The sequence below is a fragment of the Impatiens glandulifera genome, chromosome 3, assembly GCF_907164915.1.
Source record: "Impatiens glandulifera chromosome 3, dImpGla2.1, whole genome shotgun sequence".
Classification (NCBI taxonomy): domain Eukaryota; kingdom Viridiplantae; phylum Streptophyta; class Magnoliopsida; order Ericales; family Balsaminaceae; genus Impatiens; species Impatiens glandulifera.
Genome location: NC_061864.1, coordinates 49,537,281 through 49,545,587, shown reverse-complemented (window position 1 = coordinate 49,545,587; position 8,307 = coordinate 49,537,281). Strand labels below are relative to the sequence as shown.

The 8,307-nt window shown below is 36.5% G+C and overlaps 1 pseudogene; it reads left to right on the top strand.

The window, feature by feature from the left end:
• Nucleotides 1-2,485: 2,485 nt before the first annotated feature.
• LOC124930329 lies at nucleotides 2,486-7,788 on the top strand (annotated as a pseudogene).
• Nucleotides 7,789-8,307: the final 519 nt, after the last annotated feature.

Here is an 8,307-nt window from a genome sequence, read left to right as displayed (position 1 = left end):
CTTGGAGGATATCCAAACAAAGGTAGAGGTACTCAACTCTCCTTTTGAATTAAATTGACTTCTAAAGTAGAGGAGAAATGTATTGAAGACTGGAAGTTTGTAGTGGTTAGAAATTTTATTGGGAAAAATAGAGTATCATTCCCAACTACCAAAGAGGCTCTAATTAAATAGTAGGGAGAAAAGAGGCTTGAAAAAGTTTCTGCAAATATACATGATCTCTACTTCCTGCAGTTCAAAAAGGGCTCAAATCTGAAAGAAATTTGGAGAAAGTGCATACTTATACAGGATCAAATTGCATGAAGCTGGAAAAGTGGTCAAAATAGATGAATCTACAAAGCAAACCAAAAGAAACAACCCAGATTTGGTTCAAACTTTGGAACATTCCAGCATACATGTACAATGCTGAAGCAATTAGTCATTTTGTAAGTACAATTGGGAAACCATTATATATGGTCCTAATAACTAATGAGGAGAGCACTTGTCATTTGCTAGAATTAACATTTAAGTGCATCCTAGGAGTGTCCTACCAATGAAAATGACAGTTGTTGAAAGAAAAGGAAATACAATGTCATGGAGATCTCTTAAGAATGGAAACCAAAGAGGTGTGATTTCTGTAATTTTTTCCTACACAATAAATGTAATAAAGCTAAAGAAGAAAAGCAGAAAAACCAGAAAAGTCAGGAAGCAGAAAATAAAAAGAGGAAATAGAGGAGGCCAAACTCAAAGATCAAACAGTTGTAGAAGAAAGTAAGAAGGATTCTGGGAAAAAGGAAAACAGTGAAGGAAAGAAAGTAAAAGGAATCAAGGTGAAGAGGAAAAGAAAATTTTCTGTAATGCGAAGGATCAGGATGGAAATGGAAGATGAACCTCAAGTTATTGTTGAGAAAACTCAAGAAGAAGACACTCAATATTTTAAAGCTGAAACAGAGAATTCAAAAGTCGATAAAAAGATTCCAAAACCGATGTGGAGTCTGAAGTTGAAGCGAAAATAAGGAAAACAAAAATACAGAAATTCAAGTTGAAGATAACAAAGGTAAAAGCCCTGAAATTCTCAGAAACAATTCTTTCTATCAAATCAGAACGGGCTCGTACAAAGAGAGCATTCAAAATGAGAAACAACAAAACTCATCATCCTTTCAATACAGTCTTCTTACATCGTTAGAGGAAGGGGAAGAAGGTCTCTCAATGAAGATAGATGACATGCAAAAATCTCAGGTTAGGATAGTTAGGTTTGAATGTAGTCTTTTCTGTTTATAATCTCTATTTTTTTTAGAATGTATGAATGCTACTAATCAGTTTTTTAAGGTATTTTGATTGTCATCCTTAATCATAGCTAGGGTTTATCTAGCTTTGATTTATGACCCTCCCACTTTTGGGATTTTAATGAAATGGTTTTAACCGTTCCATCGTTAGAGGAATGGGAAGAGGAAAGGGAAGAAGGCCTCTCAATGAAGATAGATGGCATGCAAAAATCTCAGGCTGGGATATTTAGGTTTGAATGTAGTCTTTTCTATTTGTAATCTCTGTTTTTTTAGAATGTATGAATGCTACTAATTAGTTTTTTAAGGTATTTTGATTGTCATCCTTAATCATAGCTAGGGTTTGTCTAGTTTTGATTTTGACCCTCCCACTTTTGGGATTTTAATGAAATAGTTTTAACCGTTCCACCCCCCAAAAAAAGTGAAGGTTAATCTCTACTCTCATTTTAACTCATAGTTTATTATTTACTCCAACTCATTTATCTAGGGTCTCATCTAGGGGTGTAAATGAGTTGAGTCACTCATGAGCCGCTCGGTCAAAATCAAATTTGAGCCGAGCTCGAGCCAGCTCGTTTAAGTTTCGAGCCGAATTCAAACTTAGATAAAACTCGCTTGAAAACTCGTCGAGCTTTTACGAGCCTAATCATATAATTTTTTTATTATTATAATTTACTTTTTAATAAAAATTTGAAGCATACCCATAAGACTATTTATGGGCTTATTACTTATGGGCCTCCACAAAATCCAATTATCCACATAACCCTTGATTCCGATAGTGAAGAAGACGAAGTTGTTGAGTTATAGAGCTACACTTATAATAAACTCTACATTGTTAATTAGAGTTTAAGACAAAATTCTAGAGAGATAAAGTGTGAGGCAAAAACTCTGTATTCATTCTTCTTCTTCATAGTGAAATCTGGTGGCGGTTGAAGTGGACGTAGCTCAATTTGAGTGAACTACTATAAATTTGTGTCTTCTTGTGTTCTTCTTTCTTCGGATTTTACAGATTGTTTCAAGCAGATCGGATTTGGGAGATATAAATCCTAACAACTCGTATCAGAGCAGCTAGGCTAGATCTGAGCATTGGAAATGATGACAAGCGAGAACAGTATAGGACATGGGATTAGAATATTCGATGAGACAGATTATGCCTTTTGAAGGATGCAGATTGAAGATTATCTCTATGGAAAGAAGATTCATGTTCCTTTGAGTGAGAAACCAGAGAAATGGATAAAGCTGAATGGAAACTTCTTGATATACAGATTTGGGGAGTTGTCCGATTGACGCAAGCCAAGACGGTTGTTCACAATGTAGAAAAGGAGAAGACCACCATGGGTCTGATGAAAGCTCTTTCTGATATGTATGAGAAACCATCTGCTAACAACAAGGTCCACTTAATGAAAAGACTAATTTACTTAAGAAAGGTTGATGGTACTTTTGTCACTACTCATTTGAACGAATTCAATACAATTGTGAATCAATTGTTATCTGTTGAGATTGATTTTGGGGATGAAGTTAGTTCCCTGATTTTGTTACCATCTCTACCAAATAGTTGGGAACCTATGAGGGCAACAATTAGTAATTCAGTTGAAAATACTAAACTGAAATTTGTTGAAGTTAGAGATCATATTCTTTCTAAAGAGGTTCGTAAAATTGATTATGGTGAAACGTTCAAGGGTTCTGTTTTGAATGTGGAAAACAGGGGTAGAGGTAATGATAGAAATTTCAACCGAGGTAAGAGCAGATCTTTGTCGAGGACCATGAGGAGTCAGTCCAAGTCTGGGCAGACATTTGAATGTTGGAATTGTGGTAAATATGGTCATTTAAAGAGGAACTGCAAAGCATCGAAGAAAAACGGTGATGATAAAAATGATGCAGACAACGTTGTTATAGAATCTGTCACTGATGCGTTACTTCTGTCTGTTGATAGTCCGATAGATTTATAGGTTTTGGACACGGGAGCGTCTTTCCACACCACTGCTCATAAAGAATTAATGGAGAATTATGTGGCTGAAAACTGTGGGAAAGTTTACCTCGCGTATGGTGAGCCACTAGATATTGTTGGCATGAGTGACATCAAATTGAAGATGGCAAATCATTATGTTTGGAAGATTAATAAGATGAGACACATTTCAGGTTTAATGCGCAATATGATTTCTGTTACACAGCTTGATGAAGATGGTCACAATTTCAGTTGTGAAAATGGTGCATGGAAGGTGACTAAAGGAGCAATAGTTGTTGCTCGAGGTCACAAAACTAGAACGTTATACAACACTTCAACCTGTAGAGAAACAATTGTTATTATAGTTGATGACTCGAAGAATAGTGAGATGTGGCATTGCAGGTTGGGCCATATGAGCGAAAAAAGGATGAAAATTCTTTTGAAGAATGGACAGATCCAGAACTGAAGTCTGTTGAACATCAGTTATGTGAAAACTGCATTCATGGAAAACAGAAACGGGTGAGTTTCTTAAAGATTGGGAATGAGCTCAAGAAAGAAAGGCTATAATTGGTACACACTGATTTGTGGGGACCTGCACATGTTTCTTCTATTGGAGGATCACAATACTACGTGACGTTTATAGATGATTCGACAAGAAGTGTATGGGTATATTTTATGAAGCACAAGTCTGAAGTATTTGCTATTTTCAAGATATTGAAGACTTTGGTTGAAAATGAAACAAATCAGAAAGTTAAGTGCTTAAGATTCGACAACGGAGGTGAATATATCAATTTAGATTTTAAAGAGTATTGTGATGTGAATGAGATCAGTATAGTGAAGACTATTCCCCAAACGCCTCAAGAGAATGGAGTAGCTGAACGAATGAATCAGACATTGAACAAGCGTGCTAGAAGCATGAGATTTCATGCAGGGCTACCTAAAACCTTATGGGCAGAAGCTATCAATACTACTGTCTATTTGATAAACAGGGGACCCTCTGTTACTCTTGAATTCAGAATTCCTGAAGAAGCCTGAAGCAATAAAAATGTAAACCTTTCTTATTTGAAAGTGTTTGGTTATTTATCATATGTTCATATTAATGAATGTGATAGGAGCAAGCTTGATCCAAAGTCTAATAAATGTTTTTTCATTGGTTATGGTGATATTGAGTTTGGTTATAGTTTTTGGGATAATCAAAATCGGAAGATCATTCGTAGCAGAAATGTCATCTTCAATGAATAGGTTCTCTATAAATATTGTGTTGGGAAGATATCAAATGGTGATTCCAAGTTGGAAGAGACTGATACAGTCGATTTGAGAGAATTTTCAGCTGGATATATACCGACTGTCAAAGAAGAACAATGTGTTGTTGAAGATGAAATCGTTGAGAACGTGGCCCCATAGGTAAATCAGCAAACACCGGTTATACAGCTGAGAAGATCGTTAAGGAATCGAAAACTAGTTGAGAGGTGGTCTCCATCTCTGAACTATATCTTGTTGACAGATAGAGGTGAACCTGAATGCTATGAGAAAGCAATACAGTCTGATGAATTAGTTAAGTGGGAGTCTGTGATGAAAGATGAGATGGATTCTTTGTCGGTGAATCATACTTGAGAGCTCATTAAGCTACCAAAAGGAAAGAAAGCACTTCACAACAAATGGATCTTCAGGATTAAAGAAAGAACATGATAAAACCATGAGGTATTATGCAAGGTTGGTTGTAAAAGGATTTCAACAGAAAGAAGGTATTGACTACAATGAGATCTTCTCTCTAGTAGTTAAATTGATGACAATCAGAACTATTTTGAGTTTGGTTGTGAAAGAAGACTTTCATCTTCAACAAATGGATGTCAAAACTGCTTTTCTTCATGGTGATTTAGATGAAGAGATTTATATGCGACAACTAGAAGAATTTTAAATCAAAGCAAAAGATGAGCTTGTGTGTAAAGCTTCAGAAGAGTTTGTATGGTTTGAAACAGACTCCAAGGCAATGATACAAGAAGTTCGATAGCTTAATGAAAAGTAACAATTTTTTGAGGTGTGAAGCTGATTATTGCTGCTATATCAAGAGGTTTGATAAATCGTACATTATTCTGCTCCTCTACGTTGATGGCATGTTGATTTCTAGAGCAAACATGTATGGGATTAACAAGCTCAAGAAAGAGTTATCTAAAAAGTTTGCACTGAAGGATTTGGGTGTTGCAAAACAAATCCTTGGGATGAGAATTATCAGGGATGAAAAATTCTCAAGCTTTCACAAGAAGAATATGTGAAGAAAATTCTTAGTAGGTTCAACTTGTATGATGCAAAACCAGTTACTAACCCCTTAGCTAGTCACTTCAGACTATCTAAAGATCAGTCACCTTCAACAGAGGAGGAGAAAAATTACATAGCCATTATTTTGTATGCCTCTGTCATCGGTTGTATTATGTATGCGATAGTTTGCACAAGACCAGACATAGCACATGCAGTGAGAGTTGTTAGTAGGTTCATGAGCAACCCGGGTAGACAATATTGGAAAGTAGTAAAGTGGATACTACGATACTTAAGAGAAAGTACGGGTCTCGCTTTGTGTTTTCGAAAGTCTAATATGGGTTTGGAAGGATATGTTGATGCTGACAATGGTGGTGATGTTGATAGTAGGAAGAGCACAACAGGGTACATTTATACTCTGGGAGGTAGTGCAATCAATTGGGTTTCAAAATTGCAGAAGATTGTTGCTCTTTCTAATTGTGAGGCAGAGTATGTTGTTGTCACAGGGGCTGCTAAGGAGATGATGTGGTTACAACCCTTTTTGCGAGAATTGGGTAAAGATTACGTGGGAAGTGTGTTGCGATGCGACAGTCAGAGTGCGATTCATTTGGCAAAGACATGTTTATCATGGCAGGACGAAGCATATACATGTTCATTATCATTTCATCTGGTCAACTTTAAAAGATGGAGTATTATCTCTTGAGAAGATTCCCAGGAGTGAGAATCAAACTGATATGTTAACGAAAGTTGTGACAAATAAGAAACTAAAGTTGTGTGCAACTTTAATTGTTCTTCTTCGTTAAGACACCGGATGAAAAGCCGCTACCGATCGAGAGATAATGAAGTTAGTCTCCAAGTGGGAGATTGTTGAGTTATGGAGCCTACACTTATAATAAACTCTACATTGTTAATTAGAGTTTATTGGTTTTTTTTTGGCTTGGGCCTGACCAAGAGTTATTTAGGTTTATTACATGAATGTTTACCCTATAAATATGTGATTATTAAGAGTTTATATTGTTAAGACAAAATTCTAGAGAGATAAAGTGTGAGGCAAAAACTCTATATTCATTCTTCTTCTTCATAGTGAAATCTGGTGGTGCCTGAAGTGGACGTAGCTCAATTTGAGTGAACCACTATAAATCTGTGTCTTATTGTGTTCTTCTTTTTGCGTTTTTTACAGATTGTTTCAAGCAGGTCGGATTTGGGAGATACAAATCCTAACAGAAGCTTCAACATCACAACCATTTAAGAAACGTTTGAAACTAGATTCCTTCATTCTAACTATACTCAAATCCCTCAACCATAGTGAAATCTGATTTTGGGATTGGGCCTGACCAAGAGTTATTTAGATTTATTACCTGAATGTTTACCCTATAAATATGTGATTATTAAGGGTTTATATTGTTAAGACAAAATTCTAGAGAGATAAAGTGTGAGGCAAAAACTCTGTATTCATTCTTCTTCTTCATAGTGAAATCTGGTGACGACTGAAGTGGACGTAGCTCAATTTTAGTAAACCACTATAAATCTATGTCTTCTTGTGTTCTTCTTTCTTGTGTTTTTTACAGATTGTTTCAAGCAGGTCGGATTTGAGAGATACAAATCCTAATAGAAGTTTCAACATCACAACCATTCAAGAAACGCTTGAAACCAGATTCAGTCATTCTAACTATACTCAAATCCCTCAAGGCCGAACAAACCTCCACCTCCTCATCTTCCTCTTCCGCCGCCAAATCCCTAACCCTAACCTTAACCCTCGCCGACCTCAACTTCTCCAACACATGATGTGAAGTCTCCGATCTCTCTCTCTTATCAGTCCAGTCCGAGATCGAGACCTTAATCCTCACTCTCATCAAATCAATACTCTCTAGAAACGATTTCTCCTTCCCTTCCCGCTCATTCTCCAACCAGCTATACATTCCCGAACTCGACCGCATAGTCCTCAAGGACAAATCCTCTATTCGTCCCTACGCCAATGTTTCCACCGTGCGGAAAACCACCATCACTACCAAGATTCTACAGCTCATCCATCAGCTCTACAATAAGAGTAATCATGTCACCAAGCGAGATCTATTCTACACCGACATCAATCTCTTCCTGAACCAAACACAATCTGATACAATACTTGACGATGTTTCATGCATCCTCAGTTGCACCAAATTCAGCCTCAACGTCATCGTTGCTGAGAAGGGAGTGGTTTTCGGATGTATCCGGGGACATGATCGATTGCAAAAGATGGAAATGGGAGGGAAATGAATCCCACCCAACATAGATCGATTTGGAGATATGTAAAGTGATGCGTGGTTCATCTTGTCTATTTTAATTAATATGTAACTAAGAATTTAAAATATTTGTGTGGTGATTGATAACCGGTGATTTAAGTTTTTTTTAATATAAGAAATTAATATATAAATATATTTAAATTCAGACATTTCGAGTCGAACTTGAGCCTATGATTATTTGATCGAGCCGAGCCAATAAAAAACGAGTCGAGCCGAACTCGAGTTAGGGCTAGTTCGAACTCGACCCGACTCGTTTATACCCCTCTAATCTCATCCATATCTTTGCACACGAGGTGTGATATCTTTGCACACGTGGTGTGTAGACATTGTATATCACCCTAACAAAATTAAAAACCGCTAAAAGAGAGATAATATATAAAGTCATTTAGCAACATCAAACTAATTAATTATTTCCCTCTAATAATGACTTACCTAACAAACTAAACTAAAGAGGTCAAGAGTTGTAAAAGAATACCTTACAAACCTTTAGTGAATGTATTTCAGTATTCAAACTGTTTGAACCGAGTCGCGCACACCTTTAAATCTCATTAATAATTCAACCAGTTATTAT